Here is a 12,373-nt window from a genome sequence, read left to right on the forward strand (position 1 = left end):
AAGGCAGTACTATAGAATGCGGCAATGTTGGTGCAGTATAGTCAGAGCTGATGAAACAATACATAATCTCCAAATACTGAAAGAGGATATGATCTCTTCGTGAGAAATTTGATTGAATCATCTTGATGGAATGCCAAGACATGAAAAAAAACCTTGATTGGCATGTTTGAGAGGAGATAGGAATCCGGTTGGGAATTAGGTTGGCCTGATAAAAGAAGAAGACAGTCAAAATGAGCAAGTATTTCAGTGAGCAGGAAAAGCTACAAGAACGTGATAAGGGACCAAGTGATTTTCCGTGAGGGGAGAAGGAAAATTAATGAGATTGCGCTGAGGAGTGTACAGTGACCCTGACTTTGACCCAGAACTCAAATGAGCTACAGATTAGGAGCATGGAACCCAGAAGAATGTGAAGGGGATCAAATTCCAGGAACATGGAGCAAAGCAATGGAGTAAGATTACGAGATAGTAGGAACTGCAGATACTGGAGAATCTGAGATAATGAGTTGTAGAGCTGGGTGAACACAGCTGGCCAAGTAGCATCAGAGGAGCAGGAAGGCTGACGTTTCAGCTGTAGACCCATTTTCAGAAAAAGATTAAATTGGACAGCGTTTGTAAGAACTGGCACAGGCATAAGAGGCCATGTAACCTCCTTCTTCGCTGTAAGATTCGAAGGAAAGATCATTTCATCTGCATTGGAGAAGTTCACAAGCTCTATCAGTTACACAAATGTAGGTCTTAGGTTGGGCCCCAGTGAATATGACAGTCCAGAGGACCTCCATAATACAGGAGATCCAAGTTCTGTTTAGAGCAGAGAAAGTTACGGGAAGAATGAATTAAGGCATTTAAAATCATGTTGGGCCTAAATAAGGAGAAATTGAAATTAGGACAGGTAAAGGGACATGGGGTGGGGAGCAGGGGAGGGGAGCAACAGGTGGAACACAGGGGATTAAGATAATTTTCTCATAGAGGATGAATACCAACACAGCCTGCTTGGCCGGAACGTTCATAAAGTCCCTGCCACCAAACTGCTAACCATCCCAACTCTGAGAGAACTCTGCTTGGAAATCTTAAGTCTCGGGTCAGGAATATAATGAACTGAGAATTTACAGCACATAAAAAGTAAGTCCCTTTACATTACTTGTGTCATGACAATGGATTATAGCCCTAAATCAATTACAGACATAATAAAATAAGAAATGTTTTATTTTATCATACAAAAAGGCATATGAGCGAGAAATGGTTGGTAATGCAAATCAATGATTGTCTGGATGTGGATTACACCCAGCTTCAAAAGACAGATCACAAAATATCTAACCTGGAAGGGTATCAAGTAATTCCAGAGAAACAAAGGAAGAGCTACAATATAAAACCTCAACTATTTTTGTGGGTGATATCCTCAGATGGTGAAGTAAAAGACAACAGCCTGGATGAAAGACTTCCTCGCTCCCTTGTCAGGAGTGCATAAGAGAACGTGTTAGAAATGAACTGCACCTCTTATATGGACAGGGATCAATGCAGGGTCCACTTTTGTTTGTCAATTATATAAAAGATTTGGAAGAGAATAAATGAGGCATGGTTAGTAAGTTTATGGGTGACATCAAGATTGGTGGTATCGTGGACAGTTAAGGTTGTCTATAATTACAAAGAGATCTTGATCAATTGGGTCAATAGACCGAGTAGTGGCGAATGGAGAGAGCACAGGGCCGAGTCCCACGGCGGATGGAGGGAGCACGGGGCCGAGTCCCGCGGCGGATGGAGGGAGCACGGGGCCGAGTGCCGCGGTAGATCGAGACAGCACGGGGCTGAGTCCCGCAGCGGATGGAGACAACACGGGTCAGAGTCCCGCGGTGGACGGAGACAGCACAGGGCCGAGTCCCGCAGCGAATGGGGACAACACGGGTCCGAGTCCCGCGGCGTATGGAGACTGCAGGGGGCCGGGTCCCGCAGCGGATGGAGAGAGCACAGGGCCGAGTCCCGCGGTGGATGGAGACAGCACGGGGCCGAGTCCTGCAGTGGATGGAGACAGCACTGGGCCGAGTCCTGCGGTGGATGGAGACAGCACGGGGCCAAGTCCTGTGGCAGATAGAGAGAGCACGGGGCCGAGTCCCACGGTGGATCAAGATGGCATGGGGCCGAGTTCTGCGGCGGATCGAGACGGCACGGGGCCGAGTCCCGTGGCGGAACCAGCACAGGCAACATGGCCTAGTGCTCTGGGTCCTGCAGGCACACCCCATGATAGCCGCAGAGCACCATGAGCAGTGAGTCCTGGAGCAGTGCATGATCTGTGAGCTCAAACCAGTCCGGGGAAGAAGTCCCAGCACGTGGAAAGTTGCTATTTGCTGCGAGCCATGGTCAGAAACTGGAGTGAGGAGACAATGCTTACTTTCGGACACTGTTAATTTAACTCCTTAATATTTTCCTAATTTTTAAACTTATTTTCAATGCTGTGATTAAGCAACCGCTTCTATTCCTCTGCTATATCCAAGAATTGTACTGAAGGCCTTGCACCTAAGGTGTTGCCATGAGAAAGCATACAGCGTAAAGCTTTTTAACTTTACTCCTATAATGGAGTAAATGTGACAATAAAAGGATATTGCAAATTGTATTGTATAGAAGTCGGACCCCTCCATGTTTCTTACAGTTCCAGATTATCTGACAGATGGGCCAATGAACCCAGGATCTCGAGCGCATATTCATTCATTGTTCTTGCATTTGTTGTACCATTAACGTCTCCATTGGAATCCTCTGCAATGTTAATAAAAAAACAGAAGCTCTGGAAACGCAAAGCAATTGTCGGCATTTGTGGGGCAAGAAATAGGATCAAATGTTTTGGACCAGTAATTGTTTTCTATTTGGCACTTTCCATTTGCCAGCTCACCAGAGAGTGAGGGTGGCAAATGGACACCTTTCCCACCCTTTGCCTAGTAGTACACGGCTCACGACCAGGAGTTGACCCCAAGGTCTATACTAATCTTCAATAATTGGAGTTGGTGCCTTTGAGTGTCAGATAAGGTCATTGGACCTCTTCAGCTCTACCACTGTTCTCTTGAGACTCCTGTGACTGGGCAAGTTGTACTTCTTGGATAATGCAAACAGAAGGTGGTGATGTGATACATTGTTTGATAGTATCTATGAAGAGAGAACCAGAGCGTTCACATTGCTTGACTGGCTGAGTTCTCCAGCACTTTCTGTTTTTATTTCAGATCTCCAGCATCTGCAGTATTGCGCTCTTCCTGCAGTTCTTGGAGGTCAGAAAGCAGGAAGTTAGAAAAATAAAATTAGTATGATTGAAAGGGATTGGAGTGGGAAGCAAAACATCCATGGTCAAACCACTAGCAGCTCACTCCCTCTGCCAAACAGCAATGTAAGACTGGAGATAATGGGAACTGCAGGTGCTGGAGAATCCAAGATAACAAAGTGTGGAGCTGGATGAACACAGCAGGCCGAGCAGCATCTTAGGAGCACAAAAGCTGACGTTTCGGGCCTAGACCCCAGCTCTCTGATGAAGGGTCTAGGCCTGAAATGTCCGCTTTTGTGCTCCTGAGATGCTGCTTGACCTGCTGTGTTCATCCAGCTCCACACTTTGTTAGCAAGGTAAGGCTGTTTGTTGAGATGAGAAAGGGGTAGAAAGCTTTCATAATTTTCAATGTTCTCAGCAATAATGGGTTTTGACAGGCTTCTTTGTTTTCTAGCAACTTGACTCTGAGGACCATATCCTCCATAGAACCTGCATCCTCGTCCTGATAGTTCTGCATTGCTCCCTTCAATTGTGTATACCGTGCCCTGCAAGAGTGATGGAAACTTGTACGTCACTGTGTTTATTTGGTTTGCCAGCCATAGCTGAATAGTTAGTAGTGGGTCAAATTGATGAAAGCGGTGCAACATTGGCAAGTGTGTGAGTGTCTGTATTTTGAGTGCCAGGAAGTGGCTCCGAGTAAGTGATGCGTATGAGGTGCATTGAACAGTGTGAAAGGTTGGTGTTGTCGAGGAGAAACTTCATTCAGAAGATATGCTTGTTGATGTGCACTAACACAAGGATGGCCTTCAATATCTTGTGGCACTGCTTCCAGGTCCTTGATTGCAAACATTTAGAGTTGACTTTCCTGGTCACTTTCCTCCAATCCTTTCTCAAAATGTGTCTTGAGGATCTCCTCTCCCTCACTGGACCATAGTATTGCTCCATTTCCAATCTCTACCTCTAATGCTTCCAACATTGAATATGTCATACTCGACCCCCATCTACATTGCTTTAGATTGTAGAACTTATGTTATTGTAATCTAAACATGCAACTTCCCTTTAAGAGACAGCCTGCCTTTAAGAGGAGGGTGTTGCTGCATAACATTGGCTGCAAACTTTACTCCTGGGGTCACCTGGTCAGTGCAAAGCTCACTGATGGTGTTGAAGAAGAGATAGCAGTGTTGAAGGCATAGTGATGGGCACCAGGGTTATTCAGATGAGGTGTGTATATAAATTTGGTGTGTTGTCTGCTCAGATCTGAACTGCCATGGGTAGGTTGTGTGTATCATTGTCCATAGCCTAAATAACAGGGGATAACCAATTTTTATTGTGTTATCTTGTGTGGAGTTCTGATTTTGTTCAAAATTTAAATTCATCTAATGGGAAGCAGAATCAAAGAAGAATACATCTCAGAAGGAAGATATTCGGCCCATAATATTGTACTAGGCACTGGTGGAACACTTCAGTTCACAGAATCACAGTGCAGTCATTTCCAGCTTGTGCTATGAAGGGTGTGGATAAGGTGATCAGGAAGGAGCTCTTCCTCTTGGTGAAGGGATCAGAGACCAGGGGCATAGATTTAAGGTGAAGGTTCAGGAGGTTTGAGGTGGGGGGGGGGAGTAGAGCATGATGGGAATCTGGAATTCACTACATGTGAAGCAGGAAATCTTATAACATTTCAGAATTGTTTGGATAGGCACTTACGATGCCAAGGCTATGGACCAAGTGCTGGAAAAAGGAATGAGAACAGTTTGGTGCTTGTTTCTGGCTGGTGCAGACTCAGTGGACTGAAGGGAATTTTTCTATGCTTGTAGGCCTCTCTGGTTTTCCGACTTTATGACTCCTCGGTGAAACTTTGGTGGCTCTTTCCCATAACCGAATTATTTACTCCTTCAAGTATTTTATCTAATTCTTTTTAAAAGTTGCTGTTGAATCTGGTTGCACCGACCTTACAAAGTGCATTCCTGATCACAATAACTTTGTGAAGACAAAATGTCTTCAGGTTGCTTCTGATATTTTGTCACTTAATTTATGTCTTTTTTTAATGCCACTAAACTCAAATTTGCCTTGCTCTGTCAAATTCCTTTCCAATTTTACATGTAATTACAAAGATTCAACATCATATTCTCTGAGTTTGTGCTGATGTTTATGCTGCTCTTTGATCATGGACTAGTTGTGAATGTGAAACATGGTGTATGGCTTGGTTAGTAGCATTCTTGCCCCTGATTCTGGAATGTTGTGGGTTCAAGCCTGATTACATGATTAAGTGTCTCACAATTTAGAAATGTATTGAGTGAGTGCAGTTTTTAGATGAAATTGTTATATTAAGGCAAAGTTGGGTACGTGTAAATTGTCCTCTGACACTATTTTGAAGAACTGGCGTCCTGACCAATATCTATCCCTCAATGAACTTCACCAAGAAAGATCACCTAGTTGCTATTGCATTGCTGTGTGAAAGCTTTCTGTGTACAATTTGGTTGCTTTGTTTCCTACTTTCCACCAGTGGCTATACTGCAAAACTGCATGTTGTTCCTTCTTTTAATATAGTCGTTGTTTGTGTTTACAAATAAAATAATTTTGGATTGCAGTTGAATTCCCTGTGAAAAAAAAAACTGAGCATCAGAAATTGTTTTGAAAATGAATGCTGGCATGATCAGTTTTGGCAGATCTCACTGTTAAACGATAATTTGTCTCTGTGTCTGCAATAAGATGGATTTAGCAGCTATCCAAGGGCAAGGTTTTGTACTTCATATGTATAAACATTCAATCCTACTGTAAGAGAACCTGAAGGGGGCAATTGGTTGAGATGGAGGTGGTTGCCAGTGTAAAGGTCAGATGGTGGTTGGCATTCTGCCATTTGTCTGACAGCTGATAACAGTCTATTGTAAAGCTCATAGAGTTCATTTGGCCCATCATGCCAGTGCCTGCTATTTGAAAGAACATTCCAATAATCTCACTCTGCTGCTCTTTCAAATATTTATTTCATTTTTCCGTTGGAAATGTAATACTGATTCTGTTGCAGCTATTCGTTTGGGCATTCCAAATCACAACTCGCTGTCTAAAATAGTCTGTCATGTTCTTTCTGGCTGTTTTAGCAATTGCTGTGACTAGCTGACTCTCCTGCCACTACAAGTAGGTTATTTGTGCTTGCTGCATTAAAGTCCAGTAGGGTTTTTGAACACCTCTATTAAGTGCCCTTTAACATACTTTGCTGTGATAGAATAATCCCAAACTCTCCAGATCTACACTTAGCTGAAGTTCCTTATATCCCTGATATTACTCAAGTGCATATTTCAGCTTTTTTTAAAAATTAAAGCAACTTAGAATTTTTGGTTGTCTTGGAAGAACTTATATTTTAATCAAAAAGAAATTAACTGTTTTCTTGCTTTTTAATATTGTACCTATGGATCTGTTTGGTTTTTGTGCCCATTGAAACTCCTGCGGCTTATGGGTGAATAATTCTCTCTTTATCTGTTTCCCAATTCTTGGTTGTCTAAAACTGTTAAATGATTGGTTTTCAATTAATTTTCCAAAATACTGGATCTTTTACATTTGGCCATTGCTGCTACCATGGTGTGAAATTGCCTGCAGCAAGTGTTTTATCTGATAAAAGCAAAGCATGTATTATCTCCCGCAGTATAAAAAAAAGGGACATAGATATTGTGATGTTGAAGAATCTAACAGACATTTATTAAGGGTCGAAGGAAGACCATGAAACCATTGCTGATTGTCAGGGAAAACCCCATCTGATTCACGAATGTCCTTTATTGAAGGAAACCTGCTACCCTTACCTGGCCTGGCCTACATGTGATTCCAGACTCACAGCAATGTGGTTGACACTTAGCTGCCCTCTGGGCAATTGACGATTAGCAATAAATGCTGGTCTAGCCAGTGATGCCCATGTCCCATGAATTAATTTAAAAAAAACGAATTGTATTCCCCTACCTGTGCTACCCTCTTATCCTGTGTCTGGCTGTGACTTTTGAATTGGTAAATCAGAGACATTTTCCAAGTGAATCAGCCAGTCTGATGATTTGCACCATCAAAGACACAATATAAATGCAAGTTGCTGTGCCAACTCAACAGCAGTACACACTGAAAGACTAACACTTCCAAGATTTATGGCACTGCACTTTCCAGGTTCTCCCAGCACTGTTCATCATTATACACCATTTGGATGTTTCCCAACTTGCATATTATGAGTACATGAAGCTGTATGTGAAAGCCATAATCAATTAACATGAAGAGTAAGTAAGGAAGAATCAAAATGTTAAATCTTGACTAAAGCACCAACCTTGCAATCCTTTGTCAGAAACATGTTGTAACATTTCCTGAGCAAATCGGAAAGTAAATATTGGAACATGTCCATTCACAGTTGACTGGAGTATTTCATTGTTGACTTAAGAGTTTTACTCTTGGATCACAAGAAGTGTGTTAATGCCCTGTTTTCTTGTAATCTGGGCTGATTCAGTGAATTATTCAGCCTATCAGAGGTAGTTTCATCCAGATGACAGGTATAACTTAAATTTTGCATATTTAAGTGGAGCACGCATTTGTATCAGTGGTGCAACAGGTTTCAATTTCCCAAAGGATGAATAGAGCAATGGTCTTACATCAGCAAAATCTATGTTGGGATTTTATAGCTGGGCTGCAATGATGTTATGCAACAGACCATATGAATGTTCATATGAAATATTAAATAAAGCAACTTATAATTTTATTTTCCATTTCTGTTGACCTAATCTTAATTATGTCCCCTTTGGTTACCGGCCCAATTATCATTGGCAACAGTTTCTTTTCATTCATTTTACAAAATCCCTTCCTAATTTTGAACACATCCATTTAATGCCCCCTCAGTCCTCTCATTTCTAAGGAGAACAATTTGTATTTCTTTCCAATAGCTGCAGACCGTCATCCTTAGTGCTATTCAAGTAAATTTCCTCTGCACCCTCTCTAAGGCCTCTTTCTCAAAGCGAGAAACCAAATTCATGATTCAGTCTTTCTAAACTGAAAGGGGCTGGAAAAGTGCTAGATTTTATGTTGAAAAGAAAGGTGGAGGGGCATGTGGAACAGATGCTAAGAGTGTCTAGAACAAAAGGCAAAGGTAGTGCTTAGGGAGTGGAAGAATGATATTGATTACATTAAGTGCTAATAGCCTGGACTCAAAGATTGAGTGGGGTTCCAAACACTTGACATTCCAATGAGCCATCTTGCTCTAATGCAAACATTTTTATCCTAAGTCTGGATGAACACAAGCTGGACGAACATCATTCCATTTTTCACTTAGGCTCTTTACAGGCTTTAATCACAAAACTGAGTTCAACAACTTCAAGCCATGAACTCTATCGTTTATTTTGATTAGACCAACTACCCCAACTCCTCGACCATCCTCTGAAAAGCCATTGGTGTCTAGTTTTGGCTAGCTTACAGCAGACAGCTGATCTGTTTTCTGCTATCAACATTGACCATTAACGACTCTTTCCAGAGCACTATTTCAGATCTTCAGCATTCTGTGGTAGTTTGCATTTATAGGAAGGGAGTGGGGTTTTGGGTGTAAATATGCAGATTAGCCTGATGATGTCATCAGAACCCTAGATGCAGTTTTCAGCAGAAACCTGAACAGCTTCAGAGGGTTGGGTCAATCTGTAACTCCAAGAACAGGTAAATCCACCAAAAACCATATTCTAAGCCAGGGGAGGCCCAGGCACTGATATAATGCTATAATGAAAGTATCTACACTGGCAAGCTGAGAAGTCAGGCTAGTCTGAGTTTTACAACGAAGTTCTGAGCTGTCCTTCTGCTGAGATCACCCCTTTGTGACTGCAATCAGATGGTTTCAACCTCTCATAATCCTTTCTCCGGTCTATGGATTCCCATGATCTCCATAGACCAGATAACCTGGAATGGATCTGCATTCTGAGTGCCAGTGCCATCCTTAAACCCCAGTTAAATATCCAGCCAAGCGTAAGTGTTTCAGAGTAGCACAACATTGGCAATGTAATGGCATAGCAGCTGCAATCATATGCTACTCACAGCATGCAGCTGATTGTCTGCTGTTCTTGTTCTGGAAGCAGGTGTCAATGAGGTCCTGAGATTACAAGGTGTGAGGCTGGATGAACACAGCAGGCCAAGCAGCATCAGAGGACCAGGAAGGCTGACGTTTCGGGCCTAGACCCTTCTTCAGAAAAATGAGGTCAATCAGATCCTGCCTGACTTGGAAGTGCATGGTGCAGTTCAGTATAGTCAGGTACAAGGAGAGCTTTCTCTTCTTCAATGTGCTTATCATCTTCCACGAAAGATTGCTCACACTATCCTAGTCCCTTAACACCTAGCACATCACCTCATTGCTGGCTCCAAATGTACAGAGTACTCACACTACTGCAATATGTGTGCAGTCAATACCGCCCTGGGCCTGGGGGAAGGCAGCTATCTTTCTGTATCCTGTTGTTTTGGCTGCAGCACTGACCTCCTCGTGGGGAAATAGAATGAGCTGCTGGGATCTTGCACACATAGCATTAATCACTGTCCTGATGCACTTACGAGTGTGTGTGACTGACAGACCCCACACAGTCACCCATCACTCCCCGGAAGAAGTCAGTTGAGTAGAAGTTCAAAGTAGCTGTCACCTTCATTGCCATTGGGAGAGGCTGGTGTCTCACTCCTGCAAGTCTTTGGTGCCTGCATACAGCAGCTGGCGCAGTCCCGTCACCATGTCCCTTCCCAGAACATATTTAACCTGTATCAACTCTTGCACCTCGCTCACCCTGAGAAGTTGGATTTGAGGGTGAAGGATTTTAGTCCTCCTGTCACCCTGATACATCGTGAGGGGCTCTGCCTGAACTGAGTGCACCTTGTCTTCTATAGCAGCTTGTTACTGCTCCTAGGCTTGCTATTAAACTTATTCCTCCTCCATCTGCCTTCACATACTTAGCAAGGCAACCACAATGACTTACATCTTACCTGTGGCTGGATCCATGGTTCTAGCCGCCAGGGCCCTATGTTGGGAACGTAAAGAACAGAACAGGTTCTCAACTTGGAGAAGGGCCAGTCCTGTACAAATGATGGCTGTGCACACTCCTCCAATAAGACATATGGTGTCCAAAAACCAAGGGCCATGTATGGAGTTCTCATGGTTTTTTGGGGTGACCACCTTCTTGGTAGAGCAGCTGTACTATCTGAGTGACCAACACACAGCAGTCTCTTGGGATTATTTCATGCCATCTGAATCTTTCCTATTCCAGCACCACATCAATAAAAGAAGTGATCGTTGCATGCACTGGAGTTTTTCATTGCAGAGGAGATTGGTTTTATGCATTCACTGACCTTGGAAATCCCATAAGTACCATATCAGTCTGTTGATGACATCCACTTCATTAATATCTCTGCATGCAGTTTGCAAGGACCAATGCCATGATGGACATTGCCTGTGATGAGCATTTGAACCACAAACACTTTCAGATTGCAAGAAATCCAACATGTTCAATGATGGATTGTGAATGAAGTGTAACTGTATTTTGCAATTGCATTATTGATGCTTTTGCTCCCCCAACATCCTCCTGTCCAGCAGACATGCTTTTGCTTATTAAAATGACACTGATTCCACCCACTCTGGGCATTTTCAAGCTGCAGGTCATTTCCAGCAAATAGCAAGTGATGGAGGGGAACGCAGTTCATCCTGGATGCCCTCACCCTCAGACTCAGACTGGTTGCCAGGTACTTGCCAGATTTTCTACCTTTTACTTTGCTGTACCCAGACAACCCATTTCCCCTCATCCCATCTATGTGCAAACGCACCGCATAGAAATCCACCTCCAATTACTCCTTTATCCCACTGAGCTGTTTGCTTCCAGATCCCAGTAACTTGTTGACCTCCCTGGAAGCTGTGAGATCTGTAGCTCAAATTATTCCAATTAGAATCCTGCAAAGGAAACCCAGCAAAGATGTAATTTCACTCATGACAAAGCTTGGCATGATGCCGACATGGGCCAAGAAGGGGACATACCCAATTGGGGGCTGTGCAGAGTATGAAAGAGCAGAAACTGCAGATGGGATTGGATAATTTCAGTTTTCCCAGGCTAGAGAGGGAAACCTGCATCACAGCCAAGATTCCAGTTGCTTGCTTATATTTCTATTGGTGACCAAATCCATGTGAAAATCACAGAAGGGAGGGTTTCAACTTGGCTGTGATGCCTCCTGGGTTCAAACAGGTCGCTGACCAGCATTTTCTAGACTCACAGGTGACAGGGAGCAGTATAATGGTGGTTTGGTGATAACACACAAATAGGCTATTCTGTCCAAACGGTCCATATGCCTTCTATCATTCAACCCCATCAACGCACCCTTCTAAGATCCTCCCTTTCTCTCTCTAGACTGAAGTGTAATATAGATAAAAGTGAGGCACTGCATTTTGGAAAGGTGAATCAGGACAGGACTTATACACTTAAAGGCAAGGTCCTGGCGAGTGTTGCTGAACAAGGAGACCGTGGAGGGCAGGTTTTTAGTTCCTTGAAAGTGGAATCGCAGGTAAACAGTAGAGCGGAGAAGGCATTTGGTATGCTTGCCTTTACTGGTCAGTGCACTGAGTATAGGAGTTGGGAGGCCGTGTTGTAGCTGTACAGGACATGGGTTAGGCCAGTTTTAGAATACCGCATGCAATTCTGGTCTCCCTGCTCTAGGAAGGATGTTGTGAAACTCGAAAGGGTTCAGAAATGTTTTACAAGAGTATTGCTAGGGTTGGAGGGTTTGAGCTGTAGGAAGAGGCTGAATAGGCTGGGGCTATATTCCCTGGAGAGTCGGAGGCTGAGGTATAGCCTTATAGGGGTTTATAAAATCATGAGGGGCATATATAGGGTAAACAGCCAAAGCCTTTTCCCCAGGGTAATAGAGTCCAAAACTAAAGGGCATCGCCAAAGGTGAGAGGGGAAAGATTTGAAAGGGACCTAAGGGGCAGTTTTTTCACACAGAGGGTGCTGCGTGTATGGAATGACCTGTCGGAGGAAGTGTTGGAGGCTGGTACAATGACAACATTTAAAAGGCATCTGGATAGGAATATAAATAAGCAAAGTTTAGAGGAGTATAGGCCAAATGCTGGCAAATGGAACCAGATTAATTTAGGATTTCTGGTTGGCATGGAAG

Source organism: Stegostoma tigrinum, chromosome 24 (genome assembly GCF_030684315.1).
Source record: "Stegostoma tigrinum isolate sSteTig4 chromosome 24, sSteTig4.hap1, whole genome shotgun sequence".
Lineage (NCBI taxonomy): Eukaryota > Metazoa > Chordata > Chondrichthyes > Orectolobiformes > Stegostomatidae > Stegostoma > Stegostoma tigrinum.